The sequence below is a fragment of the Herpailurus yagouaroundi genome, unplaced genomic scaffold (genome assembly GCF_014898765.1).
Source record: "Herpailurus yagouaroundi ecotype Mexico unplaced genomic scaffold, PumYag 141, whole genome shotgun sequence".
NCBI classification, from domain to species: domain Eukaryota; kingdom Metazoa; phylum Chordata; class Mammalia; order Carnivora; family Felidae; genus Herpailurus; species Herpailurus yagouaroundi.
In genome coordinates, this window is record NW_024412396.1 from 25,482,743 (window position 1) to 25,509,993 (window position 27,251).

General features: G+C 37.0%; 1 long non-coding RNA gene across 1 annotated transcript; it reads right to left on the reverse strand.

Annotated features, from left to right (window-relative positions):
- Positions 1-12,962: 12,962 nt before the first annotated feature.
- Positions 12,963-26,426, reverse strand: LOC121031285 (uncharacterized). Its single transcript, XR_005790648.1, has 4 exons — positions 26,416-26,426; positions 26,057-26,063; positions 24,169-24,172; positions 12,963-13,064 (listed from the first exon to the last, which is right to left on the reverse strand). It is a non-coding gene; the product is annotated as an uncharacterized LOC121031285 (long non-coding RNA).
- Positions 26,427-27,251: the final 825 nt, after the last annotated feature.

The window sequence follows — 27,251 nt, forward strand, 5'->3', positions numbered from 1 at the left end:
TGATGGAGGCAGAGATGGAAGCACTGCACCTGCAAGCAAAGGAATGTTAGGGTTACTGGCAAGCCAGCAGAAGCTAGGAAAAGACCAAGGAAGGATTGTCAGGTTTCAAAGGGAATATGGCCCTGCCAATTTCTTGATTTTGGAATTCTAGCCTACAAAACTATAAGACGATAAATTTCTGTTGTTTTAAGCAACTCAGTTTGTGGTTCTTTGTTATAGAAACCCTAGGAAATGAATGCACTTGGCATTATATTATCGAAATAACCTTGTAAAGAACATCACTTTTGTCTGCCCTTGGAATCCGCATGCCCTCTCTGTCTTAAGATATGGCGGGGCGCGGGGCGCCTGGGTGGCTCAGTCGGTTAAGCGTCCGACTTCAGCCAGGTCACGATCTCGCGGTCCGGGAGTTCGAGCCCCGCGTCAGGCTCTAGTCTGATGGCTCAGAGCCTGGAGCCTGTTTCCGATTCTGTGTCTCCCTCTCTCTCTGCCCCTCCCCCGTTCATGCTCTGTCTCTCTCTGTCCCAAAAATAAATAAAAGTTGAACAACAAATTAAAAAAAATAATAATAAAAAGATATGGCGGGGCGGGAGCCATGAGTTCTTAACAGATCAGTCCAGGTTGCCTGGACCACTTCTAGGAGATGTTGATTTCTCTCATTCTGATTGTTATTTTACTTTTTAATGGTTTTTTAAATTATTTTTGAGAGAGAGAGAGTGTGTACACAAGTGGGGGAGGGGCAGAGATAGAGGGATAGATAGAGAATGCCCCACGCAGGGTTCAAACTCATGAACCATGAGATCATGATCTGAGCCTAACCAAGAGTCAGAGATTTAACAGACTGAACCACTCAGGAACCCCTGATTCTTATTTGTTTTTGTTTTTGTTTTTATCAGTGCCCATGCTCTGTTTCTTGTGCATAACTTATAGTCAGATTTGTGGACTCTCCTCTTTTTTTTTTTTAATATTTCAGAATATCTAACTTTTTAAAATGTTTATTTATTTTTGAGAGGGGGGAGAGGAAGAGAGAGAGGAAGAGGGGGAGACAGAAGGAGACAGAGAATCACAAGCAGGCTCTGTGCTGTCAGCACAGAGCCAGAAGTGGGGCTCAAACCCATGAACTGCGAGATCATTACCCAAGCCAAGATCGAGAGTTGGACACTTAACCAACTAAGCCACCCAGGTGTCCCAGAATATCTAACGTCTTTTTTTTTTATTTATTAAGTTTTTAATTTTAATTCCAGTGTGATTAACATATAGTGTTATATTAGTTTCAGGCAGATGGCTACCAGAACGGAGGTTGGTGGGGGGATGGGTGAAATAGGTAATGGGGATGAAGGAGTACACTTGTGATGAGTACCAGCTGATGTATGGAATGATTATATCACTATATTGTACACGTGGACTCTTTTTAATAGAGTTATTTGTTTTAGTTTGGAGACTTTGGTTGGCATTGAGTATGTCCTGTTTAAGTTTTGATCACTAATGGAAAATTTTCTGCATGTCCCTCTCCTGCCTATATTCTCCATAGCGTATGACCAACTTACTTCCAAACCTCTTCCTGGTCTTTGCTTCAACCCATATACAACTTTGATGTTCCTTTGACTGTTGGAACTGACATTTCAGAGTGATTTCTGACCACTGTGAAAAGTATTTACCTAAGTTTTCTAGCTAGTTAAATTTCAAATGTTCAATGGACTGATGTCTGTACAGTCTATTTAAATGTCATCTTATTGTACATATGGAGGATATTATTCAAGTATTCTTCACCTTATAATTTATAACACTGGTAACTTAAGGAATCTCTACTTGTCTCTGTCTGCAATACTTTAAACTGTACCTTTCATGGCATGATATAAAATTACCACTATATACAATGATTTATGTAGAGGCACCTGTATATACAATTGGAATATTTGGGGACCAGGGACAGTGTGTTCTCCCTGCCCTTTGTGCATTAATTTAACAAATTGTTTTTATGTTCTTATTATAGTCCAGGAACTGTGTTAAATATGGGAAATATTTATGCCTAAAAATGCAACCTACAGGGGCATGTCTGGGTGGCTCAGTCGGTTAAACATCCATCTTTGGCTCAGGTCGTGATCTTGTGGTTCATGAGTTCAAGCCCACATCGGGCTCTGCACTCTCAGTGTGGACCCTGCTTCAGATCCTCTGTCTCCCTCCCTCTCTGCCCCTCCCTTCCTTGCCCACTCTCTCTGTTTCTCAAAAATAAACAAACATTAAAAACAATGCAGCCTGCAGGGATTCTGTATTCAGCAAATACTCAACAATTGTTCAGCTTCCAATTCATATCCCAATATATCAGATTAATTAATTAAATACATGAGAGTATAAATTCTGGATTCAAACATATTATTGTTTTTACCTCTTTAGTCCACTCCTCCAAGTGGTGACCTTCAGAATGAGTGATGAAACTACTTGCCCTGAATACACAACCATTGTCTGTGTTGTGATCCTTCTAATAGTGTTCACATATCAAAGCAGAACTCATTTGAAAGTCCATTTTGAATTAAATATTTGAGGCACTACAAGAAATGCCCTCCTAAAAATAATCTATGCTTAACGAATCCCTTTTATCTAATGCCCTGTTCTGACAATAAGGTAATTGGGGTTTTTGCATGAGATTTCCCTCTTGTATTCATGCTATCTTGTTGGTTATGGCTCTGCCAGACTCTGGCTGCCACTCTTCTCCATTTTTCACTTTATTAGTTGAAACAGAATTTTATACAAGTAACTATTAACACTGGTACATAAGTCAGACCTTATAATTAGGTTCCCATTATATCATTCAGTAAGTATATATTTTACAAAGGGCATAGTATTAGGGTGCAAAGTAAAGAATGAAGGAGAAGCCTACATAAAAAATCATAAGTTCATTTTTAATATATCTGAGAATAAATATTAAAATATGTCCTAGGGGCACCTGGGTGGCTCAGCTGGTTAAGTATTTGACTTCAGCTTGAGTCATGATCTCGTGGTTCATGAGTTTGAGTCTCACATCGGGCTCTCTGCTATCAGTGCAGATCCCAGTTCAGATCCTCTGTCTCCTTCTCTCTCTCTCACACACACTCAAAAATAAATAAACGTTTGAAATATGTTCTAATAAGTCATATTTTTGCATAATCAAAACCTACAGTAGTTATTTCAATTGTTGGATATGTCTCCCCCAACTGCAGTGTCATTTTATTAGTGACCAGAGGTAACCATGAAAACTCTAGCACCATGTAAAGGTTTGCTGTGGGTCAGAATTAAAGAGCCTGTCAGGTAAAATTTCCAGTGACTAATGGAACATTTCTAGTTTCTGATGGAAAACAATACCCATGGAAAAGAGCCATGTCCTGTTGACTGAATATCATCATCCTTATACAAGCCATCATTCTCCATGATATTTATACATTTTAAAAATTCAACAGAATCATATCTATGAATACTACTTTGAAGGAGTGTCTTTGATACTATTTAAAACACCATAAGTTAAAGATGGGGACACATTAGTAGGCTAACAATTACCTATGAATGAAAGCCCCAAAAATATTTCTGATTATGAAAATTATGTTTATTAGACATAAAGCCTTGCATATAAATAAGTGCATTATAAATATATAACATACAAAATGTTTGTATTATCTATGTATATGTGTGCATGATATATAAAATTGTTACTCTCTGTTCCACTTATTTAATGTTTTGATGATTTCAGGGAGAAATTTATACCTAATATTTTTAGCAAACAAAGCCATGTCTCATCAAGACCATATTGCAGCTAGTTCTAAGTCAGCTCTAGAAATCTAATCTCTTAAGTCTGTTACCTTAATTCTAATAGCTATGTCTTTAATTTAAAATTAGTACCTATTAAGAAGCACTGCAATAGTTTAATTTGCTTTCTGTTTAAATATATCTTCAGTTTCCCATTGATGGTTTAGAAAGTTTGGGAAATTCAGTATTATCTTACTTCCTTCTTTTGAAAATGAAGTTAAATTATATTTGCCTTATCAGGATTGTCCACATACTAATGGCCTGAAGGTTCTGAGCATGCACATGATTCATGGGTAAACATCTGCATTTTGGCCACTAGAGTTAATGCCAAAAACTGTTCTACAGATATTAAGATTAAACCTGTAATAGGCTGGGAATTAAAAGGCATGCCATGTTCTTGATCTGAGGTGAATAAATAATGACTTTACCTTTTACAGAAGCGTCAGTATGGAACTTGCCATGGCAGTAAATTAAAGGTGGCATGGAATATGCACTTTGAATGCCAAGTATCCTTCTAGCAATTAAATCTTACTTGTGTCACTAAATGCTAATTTTAAATGGTTTGGGGGTCTTGTATATTTTATTGATGACGGTGTCAAAAGGATGTAAATTCTGAATAATTGTACAAACTTCATTGTGTTACAAACAAAAGCTAGTAAAGAGAACTTACAAAGCAGAGAGATTAAATATCAGCCTTGCCTCAATGTCCCATCGAGAATGGATCTCTGGTGTGAATACATACGATATCTAAGTGTTGTGACCCAAGTCACAGCCTTTACTCTTATTTACTTATTTGGTTTATTTGATGTATTATACATTTTTTTTAATGTTTATTTTTGAGAGACAGAGAGAGACAGAGTGTGAGCGGGGGAGGGGCAGAGAAAGAGAGAAAGACACAGAAGCTGAAGAGGCCCAGGCTCTGAGCTGTCCGCACAGAGCCCAACGCAGGGCTCGAACTCACAAGCCATGAAATCGTGACCTGAGCCAAAGTTGGACGCTTAACTGACTGAGCCACCCAGGTGGCCCATATTATACATTTTTAAATTAAAAAAAAAATCACTTGGGAAACAAGCAAAAAACAAACATTCCCTCCTGGTTGCTGATGATGACATTTATGCTGTTTTGTTGTTGTAGGTGCTTTTGTTTACCTTTTTTTTGTTCGTTTACATTTTTGCCTCTAAGAAAAGGCAAATTTTGAAATTTTTCTGCACTCCACTGTCATCATCCAGAAGTTATTTGTTGATTAAAATGGATGCAAATATTTGTCATAATATGATAGCTTTAGTTTTAAATATATAACCACTAGTAAAAAGTTTGTCTTCATAAGAATAGCTCCTGTAACATATTTTTCCTGTATCTACTATAATTACTTCTTATATAAATTATTATATACTTATGTTATATTGTTACCTATAGACACTTCATGACATTCTACTATTATTTGAAATATCTGATATAAAATGGTTTTTAAAAATGTATATTGTATTGTATATTATATATTGTAAAAATGTATTATTTTGAAGGGGGGAGGGGCAGAGAGAGAGACAGAGATGGGGAGGGGCAGATAGAAAGAATCCCAAGCAGACTCCCCATCATCAATGCAGAACTCGAAGTGGGGCTCTGTCTCATGAACCCTGAGATCATGACTTGAGCTGATATCAAAAGTCGGACGCTTAGCTGACTGAGCCACCCAGGCATCCCTGATGTAAAATGTTTTTAAAACTCAAATATTGAAGTTAGTCATATGCAATATTTTCAATGCTAATTAGACTTTTGCCATCAAGAATTACAGTAAAGTTTTGGTTTGAGAGCACAATTTATTCCAGAAACACACTTGTAATCCAAACTTGTATATCAAAGCATATTTCAAGAACCATTGGCTCAGTTGTGATCATGTGCTGTTTGGCATCAGGTACTACTCATTTTGCAAGACATCACTTATTTATCAAGTTAAAATTTTTTCATCTTGCAGAACACTGACAGAACAAGTTACTCATAATCTACAGTTTTACTGTATATTGTTTTTCTAAGTCATTACCTGAAAGGCTGCAAGTGTTTTTGTAGACTTGAATGTCATCCATTCTCCACTTTAATTTTTTTTCATATTGAAGCAAGAATGCTGTTTGACAAACTCAGATATGAACCAACTACTCGCCTACTTAAAATGATTCAATGGCTTTGCTATTTCTTAGGACACAGGCCAAAAATCAACATATACATTGGGTCTTTCACAATCACGTTATGTTCACTTTGTTTTGTCAAGTCTTCTACGTTCTAGCTACATTAGCCTTGAAAATCATTGCCATAGTCCTTTCTTACTCAGGTGATTACCAAAACTGTGGAGCTTCTGGTCTGGCAGTCCTCAGCTATCCTTTACTAATTGAACATCTCTCACTCCTCTGTCAGATCTTAGATGTTAGTTTCTAAAGAAGCCTTCACTCATTCTGCCACCCGCACCTCCCCACCCTCTGTCTACACTAAGTCTCTGACATATGCTCTTACCATCCTGCGGTTTTCTTCTTGGCTCTTAAGACCATGTATTTTTTATTAAATATTTATTTGTAGTTTTACTCTTACTTCTACCTCCAGTAGAATACATGGTAAATATTTAATAGATGTGTTGGCAAATGTTTTGAAAATATAAATGAGTGGATTGAAATTACTCAAATATCCCATATGCCCTGATGAGGTTGACAGAATCATTACAAATAAATGTTTTTTTCTCATTTCATTCCATCTTACTTTTACTCAACTAATGTGTCTTCATTTTTTTAAAGAATATAACTTATTGTCAAATTATCTTACATACAACACGCAGTGCTCATCCCAAAAAGTGCCCTCAATGCCCATCACCCATTTTTCCCTCTCCCGCACCCTTCCAACCACCCTTAGTTTGTTCTCTGTATTTAAGAGTCTCTTATGGTTTGCCTCCCTCCCTCTCTGTTTGTAACTATTTTTTTCCCCTTTCCTTCCCCCATGGCCTTCTGTTAAGTTTCTCAAGATCCACATATGAGTGAAAACATATGATATCTGTCCTTCTCTGACTGACTTATTTCACTCAGCTTAATACCTTCCAGTTCCATCCACGTTGCTGAAAATAACATGATTTCATTCTTTCCCATTGCCAAGTAGTATTCCATTGAATATATGAACCGCATCTTCTTTATCCATTGATCAGTTGATGGACATTTAGGCTACTCCATAATTTGGCTATTGTTCAAAGTACTGCTATAAATATTGGGGTACAAGTGCCCCTGTGCATCAGCACTCCTGTATACTTGGTAATCTCCTAGTAGTGCTATTGCTGGGTCATAGGGTAGTTCTATTTTTAATTTTTTGAGGAAGCTCCACACTGTTTTCCAGAGCGGCTGCACCAGTTAACATTCCCACCAACAGTGCAAGAGGATTCCCATCTCTCCACATCCTCACCATCATCTGTAGTTTCCTGATTTGTTCATTTTAGCCACTCTGATCTGTGTGAGGTGGTATCTCAGGGTGGCTTTGATTTGTATTTCCCTGATGACCAATGACATTGAGCATCATTTCATGTGTCTGTTGACCATCTGGATGTCTTCTTTGGAAAAGTGTCTGTTCATGTCTTCTGCCCATTTATTCACTGGAATATTTGTTTTTTGGGTGTTGAGTTTGGTAAGTTCATTACAGGTTTTGGGTACTAGCCCTTTTTCTGATATGTCATTTGCAAATATCTTTTCCCATTCCATCAGTTGCCTTTTACTTTTGTTGATTGTTTCCTTTGCAGTGCAGAAGACTTTTATCTTCATGAGGTCCCAATAGTTCATTTTTGCTTTTAATTTCCTTGCCTTTGGAGATATGTTGAGTAAGAAATTGCTGTGGCTGATGTCAAAGAGGTTTTTTTCCTTCTTTCCCCTGTAGGATTTTGATGGTTTCCTGTCTCACATTTTGCTCTTTCATCCATTTTGTTTATTTTCGTGTATGGTATAACAAAGTGGTCTAGCTTCATTCTTCTGCATGTTGCTGGCCAGTTCTGCCAGCACCATTTCCTAAAGAGACTGTCTTTTTTTCATTGGATGCTCTTTCCTGCTTTGTCAAAGATTAATTTGCTATACATTTATGGCTCCAATTCTGGGTTCTCTATTCTATTCCATTGTCTATGTGTCTGTTTTCATGCCAATATCATACTGTCTTGATGACTAGAGCTTTGTTGTAGAGGCTAAAATCTGGGATTGTGATGCCTCCTGCTTTGGTTTTCTTCTTCAATATTAATTTGGCTATTCAGGGTATTTTGTGGTTCCACACAAATTTTAAGATTGTTTGTTCTAGCTTTGAGAAGAATGCCGGGGCAATTTTGATTGGGATTGCATTGAATGTGTAGATTGCTTTGGGTAGTATTGACATTTTAACAGTATTTATTCTTCCAATCCATGAGCATGGGATGTTTTTCCATTTCTTTGTGTCTTCCTCAATTTCCTTCATTAACTTCCTATTGTTTTCAGCATACAGGTATTTTACTTTATATCTTTGGTTAGGTTTATTCCTAGGTATTTTATGGTTCTTGGTGCAATTGTAAATGGGATTAGTTTCTTTATTTCTCTTTCTGTTGCTTCATTATTGGTGTATAAAAATGCAACCGATTTCTGTACATTGATTTGGTATCCTGTGACTTTGCTGAATTCATGTATCAGTTCTAGAAGTCTTTTGGTAGAGTCTTTTGGGTTTTCCATGTAAAGTATAATGCCGTCTGTGAAAAGTGAAAGTTTGACTTCTTCTTTGCCAATTTTGATGCCTTTGATTTCATTTTGTTGTCTGATTGCTGATGCTAGGACTTCCAACACTATGTTAAACAGCGGTAGTGACAGTGGACATCCCTGTCATGTTCCTGATTTCAGGGGGAAAGCTTTCAGCTTTTCCCTATTGAGGATGATATTAGCTGTGGGCTTTCATAAATGGCTTTTATGATGTTTAAGTATGTTCCTTCTATCCCGACTTTCTCAAGGGTTTTTATTAAGAAAGGATGTTGTATTTTGTCAAATGCTTTTTCTGTATCTATTGACAGGATCATATGGTTCTTATCCTTTTTTTTTTTTTATTAATGTGATGTATAACATTGATTGATTTGCAAATACTGAACCAACCCTGCAGCCCCCAGAATGAATACCACTTGATCATGGTGAATAATTCTTTTTATATGCTGTTGACTTTGATTTGCTAGGATTTGTTGAGAATTTTTGCATCCATGTTAATCAGGGATATTGGTCTGTAGTTCTCCTTTTTTGTGGGGTCTCTCTATGGCTTAGGAATCAAGGTAATGCTGGCTTCATAGAATGAGTCCAGAAGTTTTCCTTCCATTTCTATTTTTTGGAATAGTTTGAGAAGGATAGGTATAACTCTGCTTTAAATGTCTACTAAAATTCCCCAGGGAAGCCATCTGGTCCAGGACTCTTATTTGTTGGGAGATTTTTGATAATTGATTCAATTTCTTCACTAGTTATAGGTTTGTTCAAAATATCTATTTCTTCTCATTTGAGTTTTGGTAGTGTGTGTGTGTGTGTGTGTGTGTGTGTGTGTGTGTGTGTCTAGGCAATTGTCCATTTCTTCCAGGTTGTCCTGTTTGTTGGCATATAGTTTTTCATAGTGTTCTCTGATAATTGCTTGTATTTCTGAGGGATTGGTTGTGATAAATCTATTTTCACTTGGGATTTTATCTATTTGGGTCCTCTATCTTTTCTTTTTGAGAAGTCTGGCTAGGGGTGTATCAATTTTGTTTATTTTTTCAAAAAACCAACTCTTAGTTTCATTGATCTGTTCTACTGTGTGTTTTTTTTTTTTTTTTGGATACTATATTGTTTCTTTCTGCTCTGATCTTTATTATTTCTCTTCTTCTGCTGTTTTGGGGTTTCTTTGCTGTTCTGCTTCTAGTTCCTTTGGGTGTGCTGTTAGGTTTTGTATCTGGGATTTTTTGTTTCTCAAGATAGGCCTGGATTGCAATGTATTTTCCTCTTAGGACTGCCTTTGCGGCATCCCAGAGGGTTTGGATTGTTGTGTTTTTGTTTTCATTTGTTTCCATATATTTTTTAATTTCTTATTTAATTGCCTGGTTGACCCATTGGTTCTGTATTAGGATGTTCTTTAACCTCCATGCATTTGGAGGTTTTCCAAACTTTTTCCTGTGGTCAATTTCAAGGTTTACAGCATTGTGATCTGAAAGTGTGCATGGTATGATCTCAACTCTTTTATATTTATTGACAGCTGTTTTGTGACCCAGTATGTGATCTATCTTGGAGAATGTTCCATGTGCACTTGAGAATAATGTACATTCTGCTACTTTAGGATGAAAAGTTCTAAATATATCTGTCAAGACCATCTGGTCCAGTGTATCATTTAGGGCCATTGTTTCTTTATTGATTTTCTGTCTAGATGATCTGTCCATTGTTGTAAGTGGAGTATTAAAGTCTCCTGCAATTACCACATTCTTACCAATAGGATTGCTTGTGTTTGTGATTAATTGTTTTATATATTTGGGTGCTCTGTATTCAGTGCATAAACATTTATAATTGTTAGCTCTTCTTGATGGATAGAGCCTGAAATTATCATATAATGCCCTTCTTCATCTCTTGTTACAGTCTCTAGTTTGAAATGTAGTTTGTCTGATGTAAGTATGGTTACTCCAGCTTTCTTTTGACTTCCAATAGCATGCTAGATGGTTCTCCATCCCCTCACTTTCAATCTGAAGGTATCCTCAGGTCTAAAATGGGTCTCTTATAGACAGCAAGTAGATGGGTCTTATTTTTTTTTAATCCATTCTGATACCCTATGTTTTTTGATTGAGGCATTTATGCCATTTACATTCAGTGTTATTATTGAAAGATATGGGTTTAGAGTCATTGTGTTATCTGTAGTTTCATGCTTATAGTGATGTCTCTGGTCCTTTGTGGTCTTTGCAACACTCAGAGTCCCCCTTAGGATCTCTGGTAGGTCTGGTTTAGTAGTGATGAATTCCTTCAGTTTTTGTTTGTTTAGGAAAACCTTCTATTCTGAATGACAGACTTGCTGGATAATGGATTCCTGGCTGTATATTTTTCCTATTCATCACGTTGAAAATTTCCTGTGACTCCTTTCTAGCCTGCCAAGTTTCAGTACCTAGGTCTGCTACTACCCTTACGTGTCTACCCTTGTAGGTTAAAACCCATTTATCTGTAGCTGCTTTCAGAATTCTATCTTTATCTTTGTATTTTGCCAGTTTCACAATGATATGTTGTGCAGAAGATAAATTCATGTTATGTCTGAAGGGAGTTATCTGTGCCTCCTGGATTTCAATGTCTGTTTCCTTCCCCATATTGGGGAAGTTCTCAGCTATGATTTGTTCAAGCACACCTTTGGCCTCTTTCTCTCTCTTCTTCTTTTTCTGGAACTCTTATGATACAGATATTGTTCTGTTTCATTGAATCACTTAGTTCTCTAGTTCTCCCCTCATGATCCAGAATTTTGTATCTCTCTTTTAGTCAGCTTCATCTTTTTCCATAATTTTATCTTCTATTTCACCTGTTCTCCCCTCTGCCTCTTCAGTTTTCACTGTCACCCCCTCTATTTTATTTTGCACTTCATTTATAGCATTTTTTAATTCATCATGACTATTTTTTTAGTTCCTTGATCACTGCAGCAATAGATTCTCTCCTGTCTTCTATGCTTTTTTTTCAAGTCCAGTGATTAATCTTATGACTATTATTCTAAATTCTTGTTCAGTTATATTGTTTATATCTGTTTTGTGCAAATTTTTAGCTGTCATCTCTTCCTGGAATTTCTTTTGAGGAGAATTCTGTTTTGTCATTTTGGCTAGTTTTCTTTCCCTGTGTTTGAAAAGCCTGTTAGGTGCCCTTCACCTGTGAGCACTACTATATTAAGAAGGGGTCATACACTGTCCAGTGCCTGACCCTTCAAGAGGTGTTTTTGATTTCCATTGTTGTGACTTTGGTTACTTTATCTCCCTACTTGTAGAGATATATTAAACCCTCCACTAGGTGTGCTTTGATTTGTTCCTTGAAGTATCCCTGGAAAGGAAAACAAACAAACAGAAAACAAAAACACACAAACACACAAACACACAAACAAACAAACAAAAAAAAAACCCAACTAACAAAAAACACCAGCTACAAGTAAAAAACAGGGTGGAAGCAGTGCTGATGGAAGAGTCCTTATCCCATACAAAGAGAGAAATGATAGGCAAGGAAAAATAAAAATATATAAATTGACCAGACAGAGAACTATATGGCTTAATCCAGAGAGAGAGAAAGGAGAATAAAGAAGGAGATGTGGAACATGTATCAAGAGAATAGATTAAATATGTCTGCTTAAACCAAATCAACAACCAGAATAACCAGACTAGAGGAGAGAAGAGATAAGAAGGAGGAAAGAAAGAATATATCTGTATAATAAGAATTTTCCAAGAATTAAACCAGGCAATACAACAGCACTGGTCTAGAGCAGGGGCTTCCTTGTTTGTCAGCGTCAATCCCTCTCCAGTAGATAGCAGTTACCAAGTATGGAGGAGCGCGGTTTGGTGTAGGTGGGTCCTGCCTCCACTGTAGGCCCCACTGTCCAATACCTGAGGTCCCACCTTGGTGGTGGTGGGGAGAAAATGACAACACCCCAGTCTCTCCTCCGCAGACCTGGTGTCCCACTCTATTGGAGCAGTCCTCACTATGCTGCAGGTGCAAACGAGGCTGTTTGTCCCACTCTACCTACTCCCATGCTCCAGTGCTTGGCTGGGATTCAAACTCTCACTCTGCATGCCCCAATACTGGTGAAGCACCGCTCCATGCCACCTGATATGTGGTCCCCAGTTGGAGGAGGCAGGAAGGCTTTGTTCTGTGCCACAGCACTCCAGGGAGAGGATTGCTTTCTCCTACTGCGGACTGTGCCCCTGGCCTAGTCAATGAGCCCGGGGATGCCTGCCTACCCCCATATGCACAATCAGAACAGCCGGATCCAGTCTGGAAAAAGGCCCTCAGAGACTGGGCCTTTCTCCGTCCTGGTCCATGGTTTTTCTCTTGTCCAGGTACAGTGCTATGCTTCCCCAGCCTCTCTTTCTCTTTCTTCTGTCTCTTCACAGAAGGGGATCCCTCCCCTCTGTTCACTGTATCTTTCCCAGTTCACAGTCACACACCTATGGTCCATCAGGTTGTCCCTGTAGGTCCCTGGAAGCCACTGCATCTTTGTCTCCCAGACTCTCAGAGTTTAAAGTCCTTTAGCTTCAGCACTGCTTTGAGAGATGAGCGAATTTTGGATCCCCTACTTCTCCGCCATGTTGGCCCCTAACTTGTCTTCTTCAAGATATTATTTTTCATTCAAAGTTGCATTGATAGGATGTTTAATAAAAATTATATACAAATGCTTTGATTCAGAGGAAAAATCATCATAGTTTTTTGGGACACTTGGGTGGCTCCAACTTTGGCTCAGGTCATGATCTCATGGTTCACAAGTGCCAGTCCTGTGTTGGGCTCTATGCTGACAGCTCAGAGCCTGGAGCCTGCTTCAGATTCTGTGTCTCCCTCTCTCTCTTTCTGCCCCTCCCCCACTCATGTTCTGTCTCTGTCTCTCTCTGTCTCTCTCTTTCTCTCTCAAAAATAAATAAAACCATTAAAAATTTTAAAACATTAGCATAGTTTTTTTTTTTTTTATAAAAAAGAGAAAAAGGAAATGGTTATCTCTTCACTGCAGGTTAGAACATTAATTCCTCTTTGTTACCAATTAAATATTTTCAGTTAATGCATGCAGAGGGGACTATTTGTGCAATAGACAGGTAATTCTCAAGCTGAAATAGGTGCTGCCTCATGAATCTTTTGCCCTGCTCAGCCTAAGGTTAACCTTGCTTGTTGACGAAAATCACTATTACCATGGAAATAATACCATTTTTACCCTTGCTGCTACCGGTGCTGCCTATACTATTGCAGTGAGGTTTTCTAAGTAGAGCAAAAAGTAGCTACTCAGAATTAGATTGAACTATTTAGGCGAGTAAGCCCTCAGTTGAAGTCCCCCTCCCATTTAAATGCATAAATTAAAAAGCATGAAAATAGATATTTTCAAAAGAAATCAGACAGCTGTCAGAAATATTTTATGCCAAATAATACATTCAGTGATTTTTCTATTTGCAGGTACCACTGCAGTGCTTTCCCCCAAATAGGAAGAAGGTCTAGAATCTATTTCATTTCTCTACAAAAGGCCATTTTATCTGTGATATAATGACAATTATTTCTTAATACTGGTGGACATAATTTAGCTGGTCATGCTTTAATAAGGTTTCTATCCCTTGATATCATCCATTTTCACTAATGTCCTTGGCACATGAGTTTTTTAGAGTTTTCACCAACCTCTTGTCTATCAGTGATACATGATGCGATTTATGTGCAAAAATTCTATTAATATTAATGAGATTATCTCTCATAAATCTGATGTTATTGCTGATAGAGAAGATTCTGGAAACAGTAAAATTCTTTACATTAATTAGAGAGCAAATCATGTTACTTTGTCAAGTATATACATAAAATAGTTAAGTAATTAACACGAGTAATTAGTCAAAGTCATGAAAATTCTAATCATTCTGATAATAAAGAAGGTCAGGTGCGCCTGGGGGCTCAGTCAGGTAAGCTCCTGACTCTTGATTTTGTCTCAGGACATGATATCTTGGTTCGTGAGTTGGAGTTCCGCGTCGGGCTTGGTGCTGATGGTGCAGAGTCAGCTTGGAATTCTCTCTTTTCTCTCTCTCCACCCCTCCCCTGTTCTCTCTCTCTCTCTCTCTCTCTCAAAATAAATAAATTAACATTTAAAACAACAAAAAAAAAAAGTTCAAACCATTACCATTAAATTCCAAAAACTCTTCCTTTCAAGTCACTTGCTCTGAACAGTGTGTGAACAGTACCAACAATATGTCCTGGCTGGATTCTGTGTGGAGGACTGGTTATTGCTGAAAGTCTTTATTTGCATGTTATTGAACTGAATGGAAGGCACATGCTACTGTTTCTTATCATGCCTGCTGTTTATTCTTCATGTGAAATCTTCTTTGGCCACATGTCATTCTCAATTCAGAATTTAAAATTTTATATATACATTATTGGATATTGGCATTTTTCTCCTTGTACAATTAAAATGATTTTTCTCTGAGAATATAATCAATATGGAAATGGTCATTACAATAGTTGTCATTCATTTATCATTTATCATATTTTTAATTTTTTTTTTCAGAGAAAGAGCACAAGCAGAGGAGAGGGACAGAGGAAGAGAAAGAGAATTTTTTTTCTTTTTTAATTTAAGTAATTGATTCATTTTGAGAGAGAAAGAGAGTGTGGAGGGGCAAAGAGAGAGAGAGAATCCCTGTCAGCTCACAGCCCAACATGGGGCTCAATTCCACAAACCATGAGATCATGATCTGAGCTGACATGAAGAATCAAATGCTTAACTGACTGAGCCACCCAGGGACCCGTATCATATTGCCAATAAATGTTCATTGAGCAACATTTGTTATTTACTAGTAAATGATGGGGATATAAAGAGATTTCTCTGTTCCAAAGGAATCACAGTCTACCAATAAACGTAGACATGCAAAGTAGCAATGCCAATATGTAGTGCTGATTGTGCACCACGAATTATGGAAGTACAGAGGGAAGTAACTTCCTGCACTTTTGGAGCAGACAACATAAATGACCTGGAGAGAGTAGCAATGGCTGAAAAGGGAATCTCTGCATATTCTTATATTCTAGGTAACTGTGTTTTGGGGGCAGTAAGGATTTCAAAATCCAGATATGGGAATTTAATTAATAAGATTTAAAAAATCAAAAAGTCAATTCTGCCTTCCAAAGTCAGTTCAAAGGCCACTGTATTAGTTTCTTATTGCTGATGTAACATGTGACCACAGACTTAGTGGTTTAAAACAAATCAAATTTATTATCTTGCCATTCTGGAGGTCAGAAGTCTGAACTGAAATGGGTCTTTTGAGACTAAAATCAAAGTTTTAGCAAGACTATATTCCACTTGGAGATTCTAGGGGACAATCTATTCCCATGCCTTCTCCATTTTTGCAGTATAACCTGTATTCCTTGCTACTTGACTCCTTCCTCCATCTTTAAAACAAGCAGTGCAGCATCTTCAAATCGGGCTCAATGGGGTAATCTAAATTAACCTTCCCATCTCTACATATTTGACTTGATCTTATCAGCTCAATCCCCTTTTCCATATAAAGTAACATTCTCAAGTTTCAAGAACGAGATGCAAATACCTTTGGGCATCATTTTACCTACCATAGTCACCTACTGTGTAGTTTCATATCATGTCCATTCCTCCACCCAGGGTTAACTTTTCTTATTCTGTGTATATTAGTCAGCCTAATATGCCAAAATAAAATAACACAGACTGGCTGGCTCAAATAACAGAATTTATTTTCTCAGAGTTCTGGATGGTGGAAGTTAAAGGTCATGGTGACAACAGAGTCATGTTCTCTTCATGGTTTGCAGATGGTCACCTCCACATGACAGAGAGGGACCTCTAGTGTCTTTTCCTCTTAATTTTTTTTTTCTTAATGTGTATTCATTTTTCAGAGAGAGAGACAGGGAGCAAGCGGGGTAGAGGCAGAGAGAGAGGGAGTCACAGAATCTGAAGCAGGCTCTAGACTCTGAGCTCTCAACACAGAGCCTGACGTGGGGCTTGAACTCACAAACTGCGAGATCATGACCTGAACCAAAGTCAGATGCTTAACCAACTAAGCCACCCAGGCACGCCTCTCTTCCTCTTCTTGTAAGGGCACCAGATCCACTAGATGATGGTTCCAACCTTATGACCTCATTTAATCTTAATCAGTTCCTTAAAGTCCCTATCTTCAACACAATCACATGGGGGAGGGGAATTAGGGCTCCCAGAATCATGTACATATGAATCTTTCCTGTACTGTAATTAACTGATTTCATATCTCCCTTAATTAAACTCTGAGATTATTAAGGGTACGGTACATGCCTTTTTAATACTCTAAGTCTAGTGCCTCAAAAATGACAAATGTTTGTCTCACCAAAAATTTTTGATTAAGTGTAGAAAAATCATCTCAGCTATCCTTAAGAAGATAAAGTTAACTGCAAGTAAAATTAACTGTAATGAGAAATCACCATCACAGACCACAGGACAGACTATGATCTCAAATAGCCTTGGTAGTGGGAAAACCACTAGTGGTACATGTACTTGATTAAAATTTACTCATGCCCATTGCCCCAAATATCTCTGCTATTTCTAAATAACCTCTTCCATTTATCAAAATAACAAATGGCAAAATAATAGAGAACCGTGCCATAAAAGAGCAAAGGGAAAAGTCTTATGATCCAAATGAATAAGCTTTTAACTCACCTTCCAGATTATGGTAATTGCATTTATCAGAAACCATTTGGAATTACAAACCTTCACATCTTGATCTCAATTATGCTTTCCCCTCTGAATTCACTTTAGAACTTTAGAGTGTATGATAAATTCAGCATCATAGGTACTTCAGTGCCTTAATAAATAATAATTTAATGAGCAATTTCAGGAATACATTAAAGTATTTTTTACTTGATTTTATGAACCAATGTATAAATAGAAATGAAATTATAGCACTAAATTGCTATTGAGAGTAATTACTTCTTATTTATATCTGCTAGTAGCCAGAAGGTGTTTTATATCTCTTATTAACTTCTTTCAGTGGACTAAATTTAAATCAGAATTAGAATCAGAAATAAGAAGACTGTCTTTTTATTTTTATCTTATTTAGAACTAGAAGTAGAAATAGTCATATAAGTAGAGAGATTTTCTGTGAGAGATTTGTAGTATAATACTAGTCTTCTTTATTTGTGATATTTGAGATAAGTAAAGCTTTTCATTCTACCAATTCATTATCCATTGTCATATTTCATACAAGATAAAATTTATATCAGTGTAAACATTGACATAGCATTCATTGTAGAAATAATCAATATAGTTGGCACGTTGCATATCTATAAAATATTTATTGTAATACAGGTTAAATATGATTGCCCCATAGAAACTGTATTTTAATAAATGTTTAAGAAATAAATTTAATAAACTATAATTTAATAAATGTTTAAGAAATAAATTTAGCAAATTAAACTATAATTTAATATATATAAAATTTACTAAGGGAATTTGTTTGCTTTATGAAGCAGAAATTTAGTTAAAGAAAGATAATAAAAGTGTATTTATCTTAATAACTGAACACTTCATAACACACAATAGGAACACATTTGGCCAAACTTTAATGGAAGACCTATCCAGTTACCTATAACTCTTAAAATGAGGATTTTTGAGAGACTGTTATTGGCTCAGCAAACTAGATATGGATCCAATCTCGAGTCAATCACGTAGAGAAAGGGCCAAAAATTGCAAATATGACTACCTAGGCCCAACTCTACAGTAGAGATCATGGATGTGGGAGGTAGGAGTCCTTTGGGAGGGCCAGTAGGGAGGAAATATTGATTAAGTAAACTACACACAACAGTGGCCAGATACCTAAAACCCAATAAAAATAACCATAAATTCCCACAATCTCATCAGTTCTAAAGTACATGTCTATGGGCATTTATTGATTATATTACATGTAAACATAATTTTTTCAGGTGATTGTACAGATTATAGATGAGGATATTGTGGCCTAGAAAGCGTGTTTGTTTGTAGTTTAGTTAATAAATGGCTTATAAATGGTGGGTCTGAGGGTCCAATAATGGAAGACATTATCACCATTGTCAAGCAGGATGTATTCAATGCTCAACAAAGATCTGAAAGTAGGTTCTACTGGTGATGTGAATCTTCCCCACTCCCATCCCAAATTTCCAAAAATATGTAGATTCCTGATCAGTTCACTAACTTTAGGCAGAATATTTAACTTTGATTATTCATAAATGACCATTGATTGTTTTGGACACTGAGCACAGACAGCAAGTACATCCTTTAGCAAAATTATAGAACTGTGGTGCTTTTCCCTATTTACTTCCAGTTGGTCCAGCTGGGTTTGAAGTTGTCTTTTTCTTATAGTACATTAATGAAGGACTTGCCAAGTAGAAAAGGCACTCAGTATTCTAGCATTTTATGGCCATAACTCAGAGGACAGAGTCTCACTGGACATGTGGTCTGAGCCAGGAGAGAGCCTGAGACAGTGTAACAAGAAGCTTTACTACTGCATAACAGGGACTGCAGATGGCCCTAAGGTGCCATTGTTTTCACTTTCCTCTGCACAACCTAGATTCAAAGAGCTCCATATTTTTGTTTTCAACAATTGCACCACCATTATACCAGTCCAATATTTACATATTTGTTAAGACTCGCAGTCTTAGAGAAACCCAATCTAAACAAAATTGAATTAAAAGAGAAACCCATTAGAAATTTATCTACAGGGGTGCCTGGGTGGCTCAGTCAGTTAAGCGTCTGACTAGTGATTTCAGCTCAGGTCATGATCTCGTGGTTCATGGGTTCAAGCCTCATGTTGGGCTGTAAACAGACAGGGCTTTTTCTCTCTCTCTCTCTGCTCCTCCACACACTCTTTTTCTACCCCTCCCCTGCTTGCTCTCTATCTCTTTCTGTCTCAAATAAACATTAAAAAAAAAAAGAAATGTATCTACAAAATCTCTGACAAAACAGGAAGCCTTTTCATAAAACATTCCAACCCATCAGGAAATCTATCAGTTTCTCTTACATGTCTTCTCTGCTCTTGCCTCCCCTCCTGGAAGTTATCCCTCCTCTGAGGGATATGCCTCCCCTGATCCAGCATGGTTTGCTAGCTCCAGGTCCTGTTGCCCAGCCTGTATATTGGCATCTTCCTTTCTGATGGTCTAGAATTGCCTTTCATTTCTTTCTATATAAGAGCCTCTTAGATTCCTGGATGTCATGGTTTTCCTTTTTCTTGTTTTACGATAGCTTTTGTATGGAGCACATCCTCTAGAGGCTTTCTGCCAAATGGTACACAGAACACAGTTTTTTGAGTCCTCTCATGTCTGAAAATATTATAATAGACTCAGTCTTACCTTACAGCTTGATGATTAAACAGTAACTAAGTTTGAAATATTGTTTTTCCTCTGAAACTGAGGACGTGTCTTTTAGCTTCTTTTGCAGATGTTAAGAAATCTGATAACACTCATCTTTTCTTTGTTCTTTCTCGTGGTGTGTTTTGTTTTGGTTTGGTTTCTTTGGTTTCAGGATGTTGGGAGTGTGTGTGTATGTGCACTTCATTTATTATTCTGGGCACTTAAAGAAACTTCTAATTTTGAAACTCTTGGCTTTTGGCCTGAAAAAAAAAAATTACTTCTTCGATAATAAGGAGATCCCACTTTTCATCTTCTCTCTTTTCAGAAACCATTGTGAATCAGATGTGGAATCCTTTAGATTAATCTTCTACATCAGCTTACATTTTTCCTATTTCATCTTTGTCGATTTGTTTCAATTTTGTGACATTTTTCTCAACTTAATTTGCAAACTTTCTATTGTTTCTTTTATATAAACATCTACTATCATCTTTTTTTTTATTCCAAGAGTTCTTTCTCGTTTTATGATTGTTTGTTTTACTGCTTTCAGTTTTTATTTTGAGTCCAATCTCTTCTTTCATTCCTCTGAAAACATTAAATTCCTTCATGTCCGAATTTACTTCTGCTTCCTCCTTGCAACGTTTGCAACTCAGTTTTTTCAGACCCTACTTTTATTACTATATGATTTGATTTCTTTCTGCCAGTTCGGGTACTTTCCTCAAATATCATCAATCTTTGGCTTTCAACAAGCATACCAGAAACTCCATCTGTGGGTGTGGCTTGAAAACAAAAGACCTTGCTGTAAGATCCCCAGTTACAGGTTTATGTACATTTTTTTCTTGGGTCTTGTCAGGTTTCCTGAGATGAATTTCCCAATCTCTTCTCTGGGAGTAGAAGTCTAGCTGTCTACCTTTCTGAAGCAGTATGCGGGGAGAGAGAAGGCCAGGTAGATTTTCACATATACAGAACCCCTCGATTCTCCCAAGTGTCTCTTGGTTCAGAGTACCCAATGTCCTCCTTGAAATGGGATAGGAAAGGATCTAGGAGCCCAGCTGTTCTTCATAAAAACTTTTAACCATTTTCGGCTTTATGTCTTTGATTCCTGAGAAGTTTGGGAGTTCTTTAGTCTGTATCACCTTGAGTCTAACTGAATGTATACTTTAGAGCTTTAGATGTCAACAGTTTCCAGTGTCCTAAGTCACATAGTCATCTTTCATCTACTTTCAATTTTCCAAAATTCTGTTGTCATGTCTAGTCTCCTTTATCTACTGTTGGTCCTCTCTCTCTCCTTTTTGTTCCAGTATGCTTAGCCCTTTTTTAGGTTTACCCTCATTTTAGGATGCTTTCTAAGCGTGAGCAAAAAGCACATTACCAATGTGCATTTTAACTGACATGCATTCAACTTTTTAAACTATGTTTATGTATTAGTTTGATGAAAGAAAAAATTGAAGTAAGAAAATGTCCTTCCTTAAATGATGATCCTAGTATAGCAAGTACTAAGCTATTATGATAACAAGTATGCCTTTGAAAATGGGAACTAATCTTTTTAAAAAATTTGTCCCTGGATTTCCCATATTGGTTATTCAAGTATTTTTTCTTCACAGTGTAAAAAAAAGACTCAATTATCTTCCTTGAATGGTAATCAACATCAAAGACACAAACTACCAAATTTTAACCTTCCTCTAAAAAACTTTTAACCTTGCTCTAAAAAACTTTTCTAAAAACCTTCTCTCTTAGCCCATAGCTCAGCATATTTCTTCATTATTACAGGATCCAGCTCTTTGCCGTTGTCAGCTTTTTATTAGGATTAAATATTCCTCTTTTGACCATCTCTTTCATAGACACACACATATACACATTATCTCTCTCATATGCAGAAATATGCCAACTCATTATGCCACAAAAATACTCATTTTCAAAGTATCTGAAGGAGTACTTTATCCCCAAACTCCTTTCTCCTTTCCAAATATTTGTATAACCCCTCTTTTATGACTGCAAATTCAGCAGAACATGTAAGAGAAATAATGTTGTTGTCTAATAATTATAATAATTCTTGGCTCATTAACTTTTCCTATTTTGGTTTTAACAACCTCTTTGTAGTAGGTTGAATTGTGGCCCTCCGAAAGATATGCCCACATTCTAAACACCGGCGCCTATGAATGTTACCTTGAATTGAAAGGATTATCCTAGATTATATATGTGGCCACTATGCCCAATGACAAATTTCCTTATGACAGAAAGGCAAATTTCAGACAGAGGAGGGGACGACATAGAAGTAGAGAAGAAAAAGCAATGTAAAGACTGAGGCACTGATTGGAGTCATATGGCTATATACCAGTAACGCCAAGGATTGCCAGAAACCATAGAAACTAGAAGGGAGGCATGGGATGGATTCTCTAAGCCTAAGGATCTAAGCCTCCAGAAGGAACAGACTCTGTTGACACCTTGATTTCAGACTTCTGACTTCTGGCTTCCAGAAGCGTGAGATAAAAAATTATATTATTTAAAGCCACTCATTTTCTGGTCATTTGCTATGGAAGCCCTAGGAAATTGACTATACCTTTTTTTTTTTTTTTTACTTTTAGCTACTCGAATAAACAAACTGAAGATCCCCACATACCAAATCCTATTCCCCTGCTGTCTGGTAGTTAGATCTTGCAGGATGAGGGAGCCAAGGTAAGGTGGCATGGGTGTTAGGAGCACTTACTGAAACTCTACAAGTGATGTACTACACTGAAGGAAGTGGCCTGGGTGATTTGAGAAACTTTAACTTCAGAAACTGGTGTTATTGGCTGAGGATAATACAAGTGGAGGTTCACCAGGATACCATATCATTATAGCATACTATTAACTTGACCTCAGATAAAACCTCCCTTGTGTCGAAAGCATAAAGCTGAATTTTCAAGCATCTATCAAATATTAGTTCCATGGTCAATATGCGAGTCACTTTTATTAGATCACGTTGTAATTCACACAACATTGAACAAATTATATCATTAGTCTGTTAAATAGATCACCGTGAATTTCTTTGGAAATTGTTGATTTAGCAAAAGGAAATATCCTAATGCATTCTATTTAGTGTAATATTCTTCTTCAGATATATTTGCTGCAAATTTCTGACAATCAGCTAACTAGATAAAAAACCTCCTTCACATTTATACCAGGTAAATAGTGTTATGATGTTTAGTTTAACAATAAACGATATCTAGGATGGTAGTATATTTATTTTATATATAAATATAAATAAATATTTATTTATATTTATATATATAAATATATATAAATAAAATATAAATATATATTTATATATATTTTAGTAATTTTTCTCATCTTTCATTGCAGCTATGAAGGCATAAAAAATAAAATGTCCATTAGTATTATTCAGGTTTAAAAACATATCCCAGGAGATCTTTTCTGCTTTTTTCTATAATGTCAGGAAGGTTTTGGTTTCATCGATATTTCCTGTAACTGTACTAAGAAAAATTTGAGTAAAAACCTAGAACAATTCATTCAACAAATAACTATTAAACATCTTTTCTGGGCTTGGTTTAGTGCCCAATGCTGGAAATATATCTTAATAGTAGTTTTTTTTTTTTTGTACTTTCTTATGAATCAATCTCCAAACATTGATATGAAAATACACACACACACACACACACACACACACACACACACACACACATGCACACATGGAAAGTTAACATAAATCAGTTTTAAGTTTATGGAGGATCTATATCTCTTCTTTTAACGTTTGCTCCTTTGTTTGTTTGTTTGTTTGTTTATTTACTTTTGAGAAAGAGAGCACTAGCATGAGAAGGGGAGGGGCCTAGAGAGAGAGGGAGACAGAATCTGAAGCAGACTCCTCACTGTCAGTGCAGAATCTGACACAGGGCTTGAATTCATGAACCATGGGATCGTGACCTGAGCTGAAGTCAGGCATTTAACCAACTGAGCCACCCAGGGGCCTCATACATCTCTTTTCTAAGAGCAGAGTCAGGAGAGAGGACTGCAATGAGATTTAAATGTTGAGGAGTGTTAATTTTGCCTGGTTTTTATCCATTGTGATATCCAAATGTATTGGACTAATGTAACGACATCTGAATTCAAGTAAGTAAGGCTTTAATTCCTCGTGTATGGTAGTAAAAGTACCATAACATGGAGATATGTATATGACAGGGTGCAGTCCCTTTAAAAAAATGATAAGGGATAGAATATATTTTTTTCTCTAGGAATTTATCTTTAATTGTAGACATAATTGGTATTCTATGTATGTGTGACGCATGAGAAAGAAATAGTCATTGTGTTGTGTATATCATTTTTCTTTGGGTATCCCAATCCATACTTGCCCAAATTATATTTAGCTTCCTTGTACCACTTCTCTACCAAAGGTTCTGCTACTTTGTTTTCTGCAGTTTCTTGTTTTTTAATGTTTATTTACTTATTTTTGAGGGAGAAGATAAGCAGGGGAGGGGCAGAGAGAGACACAGAATCGGAACCAGGCTCCCAGGCTTTGAGCTGTCAACACAGAGCCTGATGCAGGGCTTGGACTCATGAACCACAAGATCATGACCTGAGCCAAAGTCAGATGCCTAACCAACTGAGCCACCCAGGTGCCCCTGTTTTCTGCACTTTCTTAAAAGCTATATATATGGAGAATATTTACTCTTCCCCAAATAAGCCAGATATTAAACAAAAACTCCAAAACCTTCCCTTATGAATATTCTAAATTCTCAACACTTTTGAAGTGTCAATAGGAAATCTTTATTTCCCGTTTCGTTTGAATGCAGAGATAATAGCAGGTAGGCAGAAAATGCCACCTATTGTCTACGGAGACAGAATCACCAATTCCGTTGATCACAAGAGAGTCCATTGCTTGAAATAACATTAATTGATTTTAATTAGTATTTTTGAGAGCTCATTATGTGCTAAGTACTCTGTCAGTTACTGAGACTAATGCAAAGAGGTTGACAAAAATAGTCCTTTTCTGGCTTACACTTTGAGAAAATCCCAGTTTAAAAAGATGGCAAAAAAATGTGATATTTTTATCTGAGGACAGTGGCAGTACAGGTAGAGAAGAACAAACTTTGAGGACATAAAGAAAAGTTTACAGCATCAGTGTAGCAGATGCTTCATTGCCATATGCTCACATCCCTAGAGTCATACTACTTCAGTGAGCTATAACTTAATCCTAATCAACCAGACTTGCTTTTGTTTTTGTTTTTGTTTTCCCCAGAAGGCACGAAATGGCACACAGCCTTCATGGGCAGCAAGCCCAGGAAATAATCCTTAATCAAAGGCTGGAGGGCAGGGGTAGTGGATTGTATAAAGACCCAAGGCCGCTTGCCTCTAGGGTCAATTAATGCTGAGATGTGTGTCGTCCTCCGTTTCTCAAGTTTCTCCATGTGTTAAGCTCCAATCATCCCTTGATAATGAACCTTTCACTAGCTGCCTTTCCTCCCCAGCTTTCCTACAAGGCTTCCCTCTACCTCTCAAACAAACTTCTTGTACTTAAATCCTGTTACAGGGTTTGCTTCTGATGGACATTGATAATAGAAGCGGTCTAAGGGAGCAAATTCTATAAACAGGACACTAAAGTTGGAACACTAGTCAGACAAATGTCAAAAACCCCCTTTGGAGGTAGTTCTTAGGGGAATGATAATTCTTGGCTTGCTAGAGTATCACATTAATAAGATTCCCACATGAAGTGAATTGGGGTGAGATGCAGGTAGAGAGAAAGCATTCACTTATGCAGTATCTCTAGCATTTGAGATGTGTTGGTGATGGGAAATCTGAGGACTTGGAGTTGATTGGTTGCTGGGAAGAAAGGTAATCAAATTGTTGAGAGATAACAGTAGAATAATATTCCCTTCTTCTAATGGAAATCACAACCACATTACCATGATCTATAACGTGTCATTTTGTTTTGTAAAGTAAGTCGTACAAATAAAACCTTTTGGGTTCCTTAGTACACTGAATAGTGTCCCCCAAAAAGATATGTCTAAATCACAATCCCTGGCACCTGTGAATGTAATTCACTGCAGATGTAAGTTTTAGAATGGGATCATACTGGATTAAAATGGACCCTAAATCCAATATGAATGTCCTTATATGGGACAGGAAAGGGCACACAGTCACAGGAAAGAAGCCATGTGAGGACAGAAGCAGACAGAGTTTTGCTGCTGCAGACTAGGCAACCATCAGAGGCTGGAGGAGATGGGGAGGATCCTTGCTAGAGCTAGCTGATGGACTGTGGTCCTGCTGACCTCTTGACTTTGAACTTCTGGACTCCCAGAGTTCCGTTGTTTTAAGCCAATATAGAGACTTTTAAACCCTAGAATGAAAGCACTTCCTCTGACTTCACTGAAATCTCAGATTATTTTTGTGAATGTCCCAAGGAAACTGAAAATTGTCAGTGCATGTGCATGTGGAGGGCTTAAGATGAGCATGCGTGGAAAGAGCAGGGGCGTGGCACGTGTCCCAGCCTACAACTGCAACTTGGAATGATAATTTGTCTTTCATACATTTATTAAAAATTAGGATTCTTGGAATTCATATTGATTTCTTATTTAGTTTTAGAACTTAGTACTTCTGACACAAAGCAGTTATTTAGGGGGAAATTAACTTACTTTCCTTGAGCCTTAGTTTCTTCATACGCAAAACAAGAAATACCAGGTTGGTAAAAAAAAAAATTCTAGAAGAATCTTATTCTAATTTTCTGATAAATTTTAAACATAAATCAATTAATTTTATCATAAAAATATTAAACTGATCATTAAATTGCCATAAAAATTCATGAGTTAGTTGTCTGCATTTTAATTGTATTCATTTCTTTTCGTTTTTGAGGTAGTACAATGATTCAAACGCATGGATTTTGTCAGCAGTGACAAAAATTGAGTGTTGATAGAAGTCTTCCTACTCAGTGGTACAACTGAATTATGTTCAATACCATTGATTCTGTGCCCTATTTTACATAATCACTTATAATATTAACAACTAATTATCACTGTGTAGCCTTAATGTTGAGATGAAAAACTTGCTTCTAATAACTAAAGTTTTATTGAGGATCATTAAAATCTCATTGATTTTTTCTTATTATTAATGGAGTAAAACAAGTTTGCATTTGTATTTGAATACAAAAGCGAACACACACTAAATAAATTGAGAATAACTCAATTGGAGATTCAGTGGATGGAACAAGCACACATTCAGTATTTTTAAAATTTTTGCTCTCCATTTCATATATAAGAAGCTTTTCATCTTCGGGGGGCCTGGGTGGCTCAGTCGGTTAAGCGTCCGACTTCGGCTAAGGTCATGATCTCACGGTTGGTGAGTTCGAGCCACCGGGTCGGCTCTGTGCTGACAGCTCAGAGCCTGGAGCCTGTTTCGGATTCTGTGTCTCCCTCTCTCTGACCCTCCCCCGTTCATGCTCTGTCTCTCTCGGTCTCAAAAATAAATAAA